Source organism: Palaemon carinicauda, chromosome 22, assembly GCF_036898095.1.
Source record: "Palaemon carinicauda isolate YSFRI2023 chromosome 22, ASM3689809v2, whole genome shotgun sequence".
Taxonomy (NCBI): Eukaryota; Metazoa; Arthropoda; class Malacostraca; order Decapoda; family Palaemonidae; genus Palaemon; species Palaemon carinicauda.
Window position 1 is genome coordinate 3,697,152 of NC_090746.1, and position 12,218 is coordinate 3,709,369.

The 12,218-nt window shown below is 39.0% G+C and overlaps 1 protein-coding gene across 3 annotated transcripts in view; it reads right to left on the reverse strand.

Annotated features, from left to right (window-relative positions):
- The window catches only part of LOC137616282 (lysine-specific demethylase 8-like), a 286,403-nt gene that overhangs the window by 60,625 nt on the left and 213,560 nt on the right, over positions 1-12,218 (reverse strand). Inside the window, exon 1 of one of the 3 annotated variants that reach the window (XM_068345917.1) lies at positions 6,142-6,258. The exons of 1 other annotated variant lie outside the window; for it this stretch is intronic. The gene's annotated coding sequence lies outside the window, so the exon portion shown is untranslated. Of the gene's footprint in view, positions 1-4,515; positions 4,670-6,141; positions 6,259-12,218 lie in introns of those variants that run through there. One more of the 3 variants, XM_068345918.1, reaches the window with a different exon arrangement.

Consider the following 12,218-nt stretch of genomic DNA (forward strand, 5'->3'; position numbering starts at 1 on the left):
ATGAGGTTCCTGCCTCAAGAGTTGCGCTTGCCTCAAGGGTTGAGGTGGCTGCGCAGAGAGAGGCTCTTGACTCACGAGTTGAGGTTCTTGAGGTGTGAGCTGCGAGAGTTGAGGTAGCGGCTGCGCAGAACGCAGTTCGTCTCACGAGTTGAGGTTCCTGAGGAGCTAGCCTCAAGAGTTGAGGCTCTCGCCTTGAGGAAAGTTGAGGTAGCAGCTGCGAGAGCTGAGGTGGCTGCCTCAAGGATGGTAGAGGTTGTCGTACCTCAAGAGGTTGTTGCCTCGAAGATGGTCTAACTGCAAGAAAATCTTGCCTCAAGGCATAAGACTCCTGCTCCCATTGTTGAGGTTGCCTTAAGGAAGGTTGAGGTTGCTGCACAACGCTGGTAACTGGCAACTCCGAACGCGGTAAGGTAGCTTGAGGAACCTCAACTTCGTACGCCTGGCAGACTGGACTGCGGTGAGGCGGAGCGCTCGCAGGAGGAGGTGTAACCTTCTCAGCCTGAAACTCACGCATTAAGACCGCAAGCTGCGACTGCATGGACTGCAGCAAAGTCATCTTGGGATCAACAGACGATAAGGTCTGTTGAGGCAAAGCCTTAACAGAAGATGAGGTCTGTTGAGGCATCGCCTTACCTCTCTTAGGAGGTGTGCAGTCACCTGATGACTGCGGAGAGTCAGAGCTAACCCAATGACTGCATCCGGGTTGTTGAACTCTAGAGGTCTGGACTTTACGTTTAAGAGGTCTTGAGACCTGAGTCCAGCGTTTTCTCCCCGAAATTTCTTCTGCAGACGAGCAAAATAAGGGCTCAATCGTCTGCGGGTGGGAGTGACGGTCTCTGTAAGACACGCCCGCAACCACCGAGGATACTTCTGTGCGCCGATCAAGGCCTGCCGAACCCTTTTGCCCTTCGACCTTGCTTCTCCCCTGGGCTTGGGAGCTTGCAAGAGGTCCCGGACTGGGAGGACGACTGGCACGCACAGAAGTACCCTCACGCACAACACTGACACACTTTGCGCTAATCACTTATCACTTTTGATTTTCTGTTTGCACTTATTTCACTGAACTCGAAACTTTAAGTGGTTTGTACCTGAAACACGCAATTCTATCCTTCCTAAAAGTTAGTAATTGCGAAAACAGAATTACAATGTAACAGAAAAATCTAATGAAAGATAAATAATTCAGTGGCTGGAAAGAGACTAAACACTAGATCAAATAAACTACGTTTAAAATCTCTCACCGCATAAAGCTTGAGAACAAGAATAAAACTCTAGAAACGTTTACCTTCTTCCCCTAAAGAGACTAGGGAGAAGAGCAAAAACGATAACAACGTTACTCGCTTGAACGAAACGTTTATCCAGCTCTCTCTCCCTCCGTCTCTATCTCTCTCTCTCTCTCTCTCTTGACTTAGAACCTGAGAGAAGAGCCCAATCATATATATCGTTAAAACATATTATTGTTAAAGGAAAAAAACTGAAATATTTCCCAAATAAAAAGTTCCTTTATTAGAATTAAAACCATTAAGCTAAGAAAGAATGAACAAAACGCTAGAAACGGTTACTCTTACTGCAACGTGACACCGTGAAAATTCTCTCTCTATCGTAACGATAGAGCGCAAGTTGAACGTTCTGAACGTCAACAACTGCAGAGACAAAACAAAACGTTAGTTCAACTTTGAAAACAGTACGAGACTATCAAAGAAATTCTTTCAAAAACATTAAAATAGCATAATATGTTAACAGGTAAAACCGAAATGACGGGCTCAATGTTAATTAACTTCGGTACCAAGAAAAGACCGCCTACTATTAGGAAAGGTCGAATATAAACAAATATAAAAATTAATTTTAATAAGTTTATAATAAAAGGAAGTTAATCGAAGAGGCCTATAAAAGGCGGAGAGATATAAAATAAATCTATAACTTTTGTTTTAAGAAAGAGAGTCTATACTCTCTTAGACACCAACACTTCCGTCTAAGGGAAGGGTCGGCCATTTAAAAGTGAAAGAGAGTTCATACTCTCTTCGTCACCATAATTAATCAAATTAATTCCAAAAGCTAGCTAAGCTAATGATAAAACTTCCTGAATAGCGAAAGCTAAACTCTAGAGCAAATACATCACCAAATCGTGAGCAAAAACTCCAGAATCAACAGCGTATCCATGTAGGTCTAGCCGGAGGCACGACAGAGGAAAAATTGAGGTGGTGTCAACAAGAAGTACTGCAGTACCTGGCCACAGGTGGCGCTTGTGAGTACACCCCCCTCTTGTATAGCGATCGCTGGCGTATCCCTTCCGTAGAATTCTGTCGGGCAACGGAGTTGACAGCTACATGATTATCGGGTAAGATTAATATTGAAAATAGGGTTATATGTCTACTGTAGAGCTGACCTAGCTATAGAATTGTTAACAAGATAGCCGGTAATGACGGGGCACAAGGCCTAGTACTGAGAGGGGAGTAGAGGTGGGAAATCTTAAGAGACAGGTTTGTATAGCTATCAAAAATACAAATTACATTTAAAATCTTTTATTTGTTCCCCTGTACATAAAAACCTTTTGTCCTTAAAAATAGAGAGACACTGTCATTGGTCAGAGAAATTCTCATAATACAAAACTGGAAGGTTCTTTCCTTTCCTGGGCATGTTATTCTTCCTGGTCCCCTACAGGAGCAAGAAAGGTGATGCCAAGCACCTCCTAACAGTTAATTATAGGGGTGTAGAAGCTGTTAGGGCCTTGGCCAGCACTATGGCATGAAAAACCATCTTCCTAAAGGTGCGTCCACACGGTCGAACAGTGTCCGTCGAACACAATTGTTACCAGTTAACATTATGAAAGAAGCGTTAATGACGCCAATAACGAGCACCAAGTGGTGTGTCAGACAGTGCCTGTGTTCGTAGAGTTCCAGCTTCAGACACTCTCCGGCGGAGTGGTACTATGGACGGAGTTCCACTCGTTTACCGGATTAACTTTAACTTTTAGAAGATTAGGCATCACCTTTCCTGTAAACATGACTAGTTGTAATCCAGTTACAGAGGAAAGCTCACTTTGAGATAGCAGAGGCTCAGTTGCTAATTAAACAGTACTGGCAGAGCCCATGCTTATAAAACATCAAGGCAAATGTTTACAAAGACAGAAATAAACGTGTAGCAGCAATAAATAAAATAACGTCAGAACTTACGAGAAGTGGATTGTCTGAAACTGGTTTACAAGTCGAAAAGAATATGGAATCCACAATGGGTCATTACAAGGAAGAGCTTAGCAAATTGGAGAAATAAATAAAGTCGGAGGTTGGTACAGAATACATTTGCACAACCAATTTATGGCGTTTCGATATACGAATATAGCATAACAGAATCTGTTTCAATTATGGACACCGAAGTGTCTCATTTGCTCGAAGAAGTGTTTGATCGTGAGGAAAATACGTAATTCTCTCTCTCTCTCTGTCTATAAAAACAGGGGAAACAAATTTTGAACATTTTATCTTATCACGGAAACAATGGGGATTTAGTTAACAACACATAATCCGAAGTATGACCAGTTTCAAATATTAGTTATTTCTTGGAATAATATAGGCTATACATAGCACATTAATAACAGTAACATCCTCAGTTCACTCATAGGTTATTTTAAGTCAGGCATATGTGATTCTGTAATGCCTCCAGACATGCTTTTGGAAAAATGCTCCCTCTCATGCATGTGTCCTGCTTAGTTATAAAATGTTTTAAATTCTACAATAAAATGTATAAAGCGTTTGGGCCCATCAGTATATAGTTTTTAAAGTATGATTCATTATCAATTTGAGTTTCCTTTAAAATGGATGAATGGCTTCTCTTTTCACTCCGTCTTTGCAACTAGTCCTTCCATGTACCATTCCATCGTTCTCTAAAGACGAGGAATAATCATGCTGCATAATTTTATTTATTTGATGGTGCTTTTACTTTAAGGTGTCCTATGGTTATGATGCTCCGTACTTGACGCTGATAACTACAACAGTATACTTGATTCTCTAGTACAGATTAAAACACAGACATAGATAACAGGGATGCCAGCGGACATCAGCTTCGGACATTTTTTCCGGTCTTTGTCTGGTAAAAGGAGTAGAAATCCTGGTAGTCAACTTCATCTGGTACCAGTTTGTTACCATATCAACTTCCCTCATTTTAACGCTTAGGATGTCTTTCTCTTTCAATTTAGATATGGTAACAATGTTTGTCCGACAGACACTATTCGACCGTGTAGACGCACCTTAACAGGTTAGGTTAGGTTGTCAGGAGGATAGAAGAGTTGCTTCTTCCAGACTTAGTTAGCAAGAATGGTGCTTGTTACCTGTCAGGCAATCAGTTCATGGCACTAAAGAGCACAAGCAGTATAGCCTAGTTTATCCACTTTCTGGTGAATATGAATAGTAATCCTGGCTCGGTACTTGTAAGCCCATAGAGGAGACCAGTCAATGACCTGTTTGGCAGTCCACAGCACGCTAGCGTGCAGGATCGGCACTGAAATTCACTTCATGACATGATTACCTTCCAGTGTTTTTCTGCTTTCAAGCCAGAGTGCTCATGAAAAAACAACTTCACAAACAAAAGTAGGAAAAGGTCCAACAGTCGAGAGCACCATAACAGTGTGTCCATAGTCTTTGTGGCCAAAGACATAAAAGACTGTTCTCGGACAGGAAGGTAGGTGGGGCCTCCCCCTCGCACCACCAGTCATTACCGACTGCTTTATGACCAATTTATCGCCCTTTCCAGAGCTACTAAAAACATGTTCCCGTATTTTAAAGAACGAAAAGTTTGTACGGTAATCACATATTACAAGTAAGATATTGTACTCTACATTGGTTTTAGTACTGTACATGCCAGGTAATGAAATTTCCCTAATTTCTTTTAAACTTTGTATCCCAGTACAGTATGTCAGTGACCTTATCACAATTGATGAGTAGTACACACATTGCACTTTGCCCATACAGTATCCACATGGTCACTTTTTCAGAGTATACTCTCGATCCTCTATTACAGTTTAATACCATCACACGTTCATAGTCTTTTCGATACCCTTTGCTCCCTTTATGTAGTCATACCTCCATAGTCAAATTTATCTAATTTGTTATTTGCCAAGCTTACTAAAGCTTGTAATATACAAGTCAAGATTAGCAAACTAATTCAGCCAGACATGGGCTCATGCAATATTGCAGCCTGTAATTGTCATCATGCAATAAGTGTCTCTGAGACTATATATCAATCATATGTGAACAACCAAAACTATTACCTTATATGCTGATTTTTGTAAAACATGCTTAGAATGGTGGATGACATTGTAAGTGAAGTTTTTAAAGCCAGCCATAAATCGTTTGATATATTCTAGAAGAGGACTGACGACATACTGTACATAGTGTGAAGAGTCAAGAGAAGGGTACCAGTACTAACAAAGATACTGCCAATGAATTTATTACGGAGTTTGGGATGTTTATTTGTGATGAGGAAGGCTTCTTTTGAAAAGAAAACGCCAAACAGGTCATATATTACACGAGGGAATGCATTGCTAGGCCGAAGGACAATAGAAAATTAATTAATTCTCTCTTTGAGCTGTAATGCAAGTGTGAATTTATTATTCAAGTCTATATTAATCTTCCACTTACAGAATCTAAGGTCTTGAATGTAAAGAGCATACATAAAATCCAGGTAAATGTGATGTAGAAGGATAACATAAAGACTTTGGTGAACAAACAATTCTTCACTGGGTGTATCAATAAAGTGTTTGGTCCAAATGCAAGGAAATATTTGGGGAAAAATACCTACCCATGAAAGATGTTTTCATTATGGACAATGTTCCTGGTCATACTATGGACTCAGAGAATGATTTTCTTCCTTGATTTAACCTCATCACTATAAAGTTCTTGCACCCTAAAATAATTTATCTCATTAATCCCATGGCCCAGCAGGTAATTTTCTAATTCAATAGGTTGTATATCAAAGAACTATTCCAGACGTGCTTTGAAGTGACCTCTGAAAAGTGTTAACCCTCTTAGATTATGGAAAAAACATTTCAATAGCCTTCACTGCTAAAGTACCTTAAAATTATTTCTTCTTTTTTTTTTTAAGTAAACAAAACCTGACTTATTTCTCTTTTTTTTAATAAATATGAACCCCTACCTGGAAGAAACGATGACCAAAAGCTGAAGGGGATTTTGAAGCCTTTTGGGTTAAGCATATTGTAGATGGTATTGTGTGTGTGTGTGTGTCTAAGATGTCTGAGACAGGTCCATGGATTCTGGAAGTCAGAGACAGTATGGTAAATTGTTGGAAGAGCTCACCACTGTGGAGTTGCAGAAATTTTAAAGGGAACAGCAACCAATGATCATGGGTGAACTGTCTGCCAAATATGTAGTTATAATGTTTTGAAGAAAAATATTCACTTGTAAAGCTTTAACAAGTTGCAATATAAATGTGTGGAACGCTCCTGTCTCTTCAAAATCATCTTTAGCAGAAGGCAAAAACAATCATCATTGAGTAAGTCTTTAGTAAACATCAACCATGGTCGATTAAAAAAATGGAAATAAAAAATTAAAAAATGGAGCTTCTTGAAGCTATAATAATTGAACTTTCTTCTAAACAATAACATTTCCTTCCGCTCACTTTCCTCAATTCTATCCTCATACGTCTACAACTCTTCGTTTAGTAAAGCAAAGTTAGACTTTTAATCATTTCATCTAATTATTGCTTACCAATTTTGTACTCTTACATTTTAGTAATTAGCAGTGTTTGGGTGTATAATACAACTCCATTAATGCATAAAATGACTTGAAATATATGTAGTTCTTAGGGGTCAGGAATGGATCAAGTAATTTCTCAAAAGCTACCAATATGAAATATACCATCGTTTCTCATGGTTAGTTAAGCATGCAGTATAACACTTAAAATAATTTGAGTTCTATAAACACAAACCTCTCATTTTACATATAACAAGTTTGGAAAAGCAAACATCCTGAATTTCAACTTATAAATGAAAGGGGGATGACGTCTATATTCTAGATGTGACCTTTCTCCCTTATTTGGCAACTGCCCCACTTTACTAAACTATACATCCTTGTTTGAGTGAGGCTATGTAGAAAACTTTCATGAAGTCAAGTGGTGTTGAAAAGATGTCACTTTATCCATAGAGGTTTTTATTTAAAGAACAAAATTTCTCTAAATCTTATATGTCTATTCAATTGATAAAACTAATTCCCATATACCAGTACCAAATTATTACCTAAGTAGCTCTTTTTCTCAATTATCTGACTAATTATCCAGGAAAATTATATGTACCTGGATATGTACTGGAAGGTGCTTTCATTCGTTGTGCTTTGCAATGTATATTCAATGCATTTAAAATTGAATATATTATTATATGGATATGCCATTTTTCTTACCCACTGCGAAATATATGACACCATGTAAAGTAAAGACTACAATACTGTAATTTGTAGCAACAGTGTACTCAGAGATACCAGTAGGGTAAAACGAAGAGGTGGAGTGGTATATAACTGAAGTAGATGATCCCTTACCTATCTAAATCCTCCAACCTAAAAAGTCAATGTATGCAAGGGTAAAAGAGTGACATTCCAAAATTGAGCACAGTGAAAGTTAAAACATTTATCGTTGATGTAATGCAGTCCAAGATAAAGTCCTTGACTCAAGAATACTAATCTTATTGCAAGCCTATTCTTAGACTGAAGCACCATTACGTGACCTTGAGAAAAATTTACAAGTCATAATTGTAATGGATAACCCTCAACCAGTGCAATAAATGATATTTGCGCTCTAGACATACCGGTTTACATTATCTTCCTCCCTGCAGGGGACTGGTGCAATCAGTGCACATCACACAGTACAATGTAGGTATTGTTAAAGGGTCTTATATTGTAAAATTGGACACAGGAATTCCTGGCCCACCTTACTCTGAGGGTTGTGTTAGCCTATTGGAAACGTCTATGTCTAGTGATCTGCTGGATGAGGGTTTTGAAAGAAAAGAGTCATCATCAACCATTGCCTAGGACTCACTGATCCTAGCTTTGGTGAAGAGGGGCTTGGGCGCTGATCATATGTATATATTATGATCGGTCTCTAGTGCATTGTCACTGTCCCTTGCCTCTGCTATTCATGAGTGACTTTTAACCTTTTAAAATACACCCTGCCACACTCTTCCTGCACGGAAGGTAACCAAACAGATACTGTACAGAGATATGGCAAAGGTGGTGGGTGGGGATACACACTCTGTCTGGTGTACTTATTGAGGGCGAGGTACATCAGGAATTCCTCTCTCAAACTGAACCTTCATCCCCTAGCAGCACCCACTTAATAATAATAATATTAATATTATTATTATTACTACTACTACTACTTGCTAAGCTACAACCCTAGTTGGAATAGCAGGATGCTACAAGCCCAGGGGCTCCAACAGGTAAAATAGCCCAGTGAGGAAAGGAAAAAGGAAAAACAAAATATTTCAAGAACAGTAACAGCATTAAAATAAGCATCTCCAATATAAACTATAAAAACTTTAACAAAACAAGAGGAAGAAAACCAAGATAGAATAGTGTGCCTGAGTGTACCCACAAGCAAGAGAACTCTAACCCTAGACAGTGGAAGACCATAGTACAGAGGCTATGGCATTACCCAAGACTAGAGAAAAATTGTTTGATTTTGGAATGGCCTTCTCCTAGAAGAACTGCTTACCATAGATAAAGTGTCTCTTTTACCCTTACCAAGAGGAAAATGGCCACTGAACAATTACAGTGCAGTAACCCCTTGGGTGAAGAAGAATCGTTTGATAATTTCAGTGTTGTCAGGTGTATGAGGACAGAGAAGAATATGTAAAGAATAGTCCAGACTATTCCGTGTATATGTAGGCAAAGGGAAAATTAACCGTAACCCGAGAGAAGGAACCAATGTAGTACTGTCTGGCCAGTCAAAGGACCCCATAACTCCCTAGCGGTAGTATCTCAATGTGTGGCTGGTGCCCTGGCCAACCTTCTACTTTACCTCCATTGACGTTAACTTTCTTCAATCTTATTGTTCACCTTAACTTTTTCCTTTTGCCCCAGTTACACCTAGGCTCCATGGCCAATATTCTATAAATTAAACTAACTTCAGAGACAACTTCCATGGAGCATTTACCACATATAAAATAGCATTTTCCTTGTACTCCCTGAAAAGTCCAATAGGTTTAGTGTTTTACTATGATGGGAACATGGAAGTCTCTGCCCTAATTGGGACTTGCTTCAATGAAGGAGAATCTTCATGGAAAACTAATTGGGACTTGCTTCCGTGAAGGAGAATCTTAATGAAAATAGTGTTCATTCAGGTGATAGTCCTTGCAGATCCATTACTCCACTAGGCAAACTGTCTTCGAGTAAAGTCCCTAAAGACAGGTAGTTTTGAGATTTTTATGAATTACCCAACAAATTCATTAAATTTAGAATAGCATCCAACTTAAATGTCCTCAGGGCAATTTTAGGAAATCTTCAAAGTTCCTGATAAATCTATAAGCACAAAGTATCTAATTCAAGTCTCTTATCCTTGTTACTTCGGATAGATCATGCATTTATACTTGGATATACTATGCCAAAAATATTTTCCCCTCAGGAAAACATTTAAGTAATTACAAGCATAATGCCAGCATGAAGGAGGCCCATTTTCATAAGTTACAGAAGTTAGCATATTGAATTGGTGAGAATGTACAACTCTACCACTTGCATAGAACATAAATCCTCTGTAAGGTACATTATTGCATATCGTCTATCAAAAAACCTTTGTTGTAATGCCAATCTGCTAAACCCTATTAATAAATTGAAGAGTGAAGGCTCAACACTTGGTGACTGCGGTGAAACGTAGAGGACGGTGGCTGAATGCTAACAAAACATTTTTTGAGAAATTCTACAGTAAAGCTCAAGGTCTGGGAGCCACCACAGCAATACAAATATTAATCTGGATCTTTTGGGTGATTATATTTAGGTGACCATAAATTTCAAGAGCAAGGAAGTAGCGAATCCAAAAGGATTCAAGCTCTTGGCAAGTAGATCTACTAATGGACTATCCTAGGTAGTTGCACACCCAAGGAGGTAGCAAACTATTTCAAAGAGTTAAGCTGATATCTTCTGCTGAAGACATATGCCACAGCATTCTCACTGCATCCTAGGTAGTATCAATACATCTTCATCCTATGCCCAAAGAAAATTCTCAAGGTGTTACAAGAGACTTATTTTACTTTACTCCTTGGATTCACTAGTGTAAAAGGAAATTCAAATTGAGAAAAAAAGTTTTTGAATAACAGACATCGGCAGAGTTAAAGTGGTCAATATATAGCCTATATTCAAGGCATTAAAATATTGGGGAACAATAATTTAGTGTGCTGCATAATATAGGATGAGTAATAACTACCTCCCCCAACGAAGTTGAGAGGAGGTTATGTTTTTTACCCGTTTGTCTGTTTATCAGGGTGTCTTTTTTTTTTGGGGGGGGGGGGGTGAACAACTTCCGGGCCACAAATTTTACCCAAACAGTAGTGAACCTTTCAGAGATTAATTGCTATGTTGACACATGGAAATTATTCAATTTTGAAAGTCCTAGGTTAAAGGTCAAGGTCAAAGTCGAGCAAAAGGTCGCTCGTATTAACCCTAATCTTTACCACAAGTTTGCAAATGGTTGTCACACAGACTTCAAACTTTCCTCGACCCCACGGGTCATATAGGCTAGCAGTTTATTGCTATGACTGTCTGACCTACGGGAAATAGGCTACAGTGGCGGAGGTCTTCACTCAGTGCTTTTCTAGTTGTCTCATGCAGCTAACTTAATAAATTAGATTAGAAATTCATATTTACCTCTGCCAACGAAAGTTGGGAAGAGGTTATGTTTTCGCCCTTGTTTGTCTGTTTGTGAACAACTTCCTGACCCCAATTTTACTCGGAGTAGTGAAACTTTCAGGGATTAACTATGTTGAGACGTGGAAACTATTCAGTTTTTAAAGTACTAAGTCAAAGGTCAGGGTCAAACAAAAGGTCAATCAAATTTACCCTAACGTTAACCCCAAGCTCACACATGGTTGTCAAACAGACTTCAAATATGCCTACGGTCTAAATTGATTGCGGGAAAGGCTAGCTGGTTTCCAGAAATAAGCTGTCGTGACGGAGGTTTGCACTCTTAAGAGTTTTTCTAGTTCTCGCAGTTATTTTGAATATTTGGAATTTAAAGCTTAATTTCCTCATAAATTCATCATACTTAGATACCGGTAATTCCTTCAGAAAAAAATAGTCAATTCATAGATTCATACAAAGGCAAGGGATACGATATTGTTGCAAAAATCCCTAGAAAGAGAACATATTTACAACCCCCTGTCCACCAGGGGGAGCTAGACAATGGCTATGATGATAAGGCTGATAGACATATGGACATCTCCCACCCCACGAAGAAAATAAAAAAAAAAGTAGCTCACTTTTTTACTGGTGAAAATCGTAAAAAAAAAGAAAAAAAAAAAAAAGTTATGAGCAGGACTTTGGAATTGGATATGATGTATGACTTTGGGTCAGAAATCCCATTCAGCCCCCAGTAGCCGTATGAAGTTAGAGAGGCTGGACAGCCACATGGAAGAAAGGAAGTGGGAACGGAGGTATAGTAGAAGCAAGGTCCTGAGTAGAAGGATAACGGCAGAGTCCAGAAAGGGACCAAAAAAGGACGTTGCTAATCGTCATACCGTCCTATGAGGAACTAAACCTTTGAGACCACAGATTGCAAGTTATCAATGATCCCACTAAAGCTAAAGGTGTCTGATTTCAATTCGTTTCATGGGAATAGATGCTCACTAGAACGTCATCCGGGCAAGCCCAGCCACAGCAGTGGCCTCCCCACTAAACAGCTTAAACTCACGGTCCCGGACGGGGATCTATCTGCAGTATCTGGTGCCATGCGAATGCTAGGCGAACACGTAACCACTGTACTAGCTAGGAGGCTACTAAAGGCTTCAAAATCCTGATCAGCCATGAATAAAAAGATGCATTATTCATAAACACCATATTTCAGTTCATATGCAATTTATAAATTTAATTCTTTTCCTACTACTCAAACATACCATGAGTCTTGTGTTCAACTTCACCCAAAATGACAGAGTAAGATGAAGACTTAAAAATCTTCTCTTGACTTAATTCCTCGAATTTACCTACATTGGTATTACAGATGTCACTATTGGCTGAAAT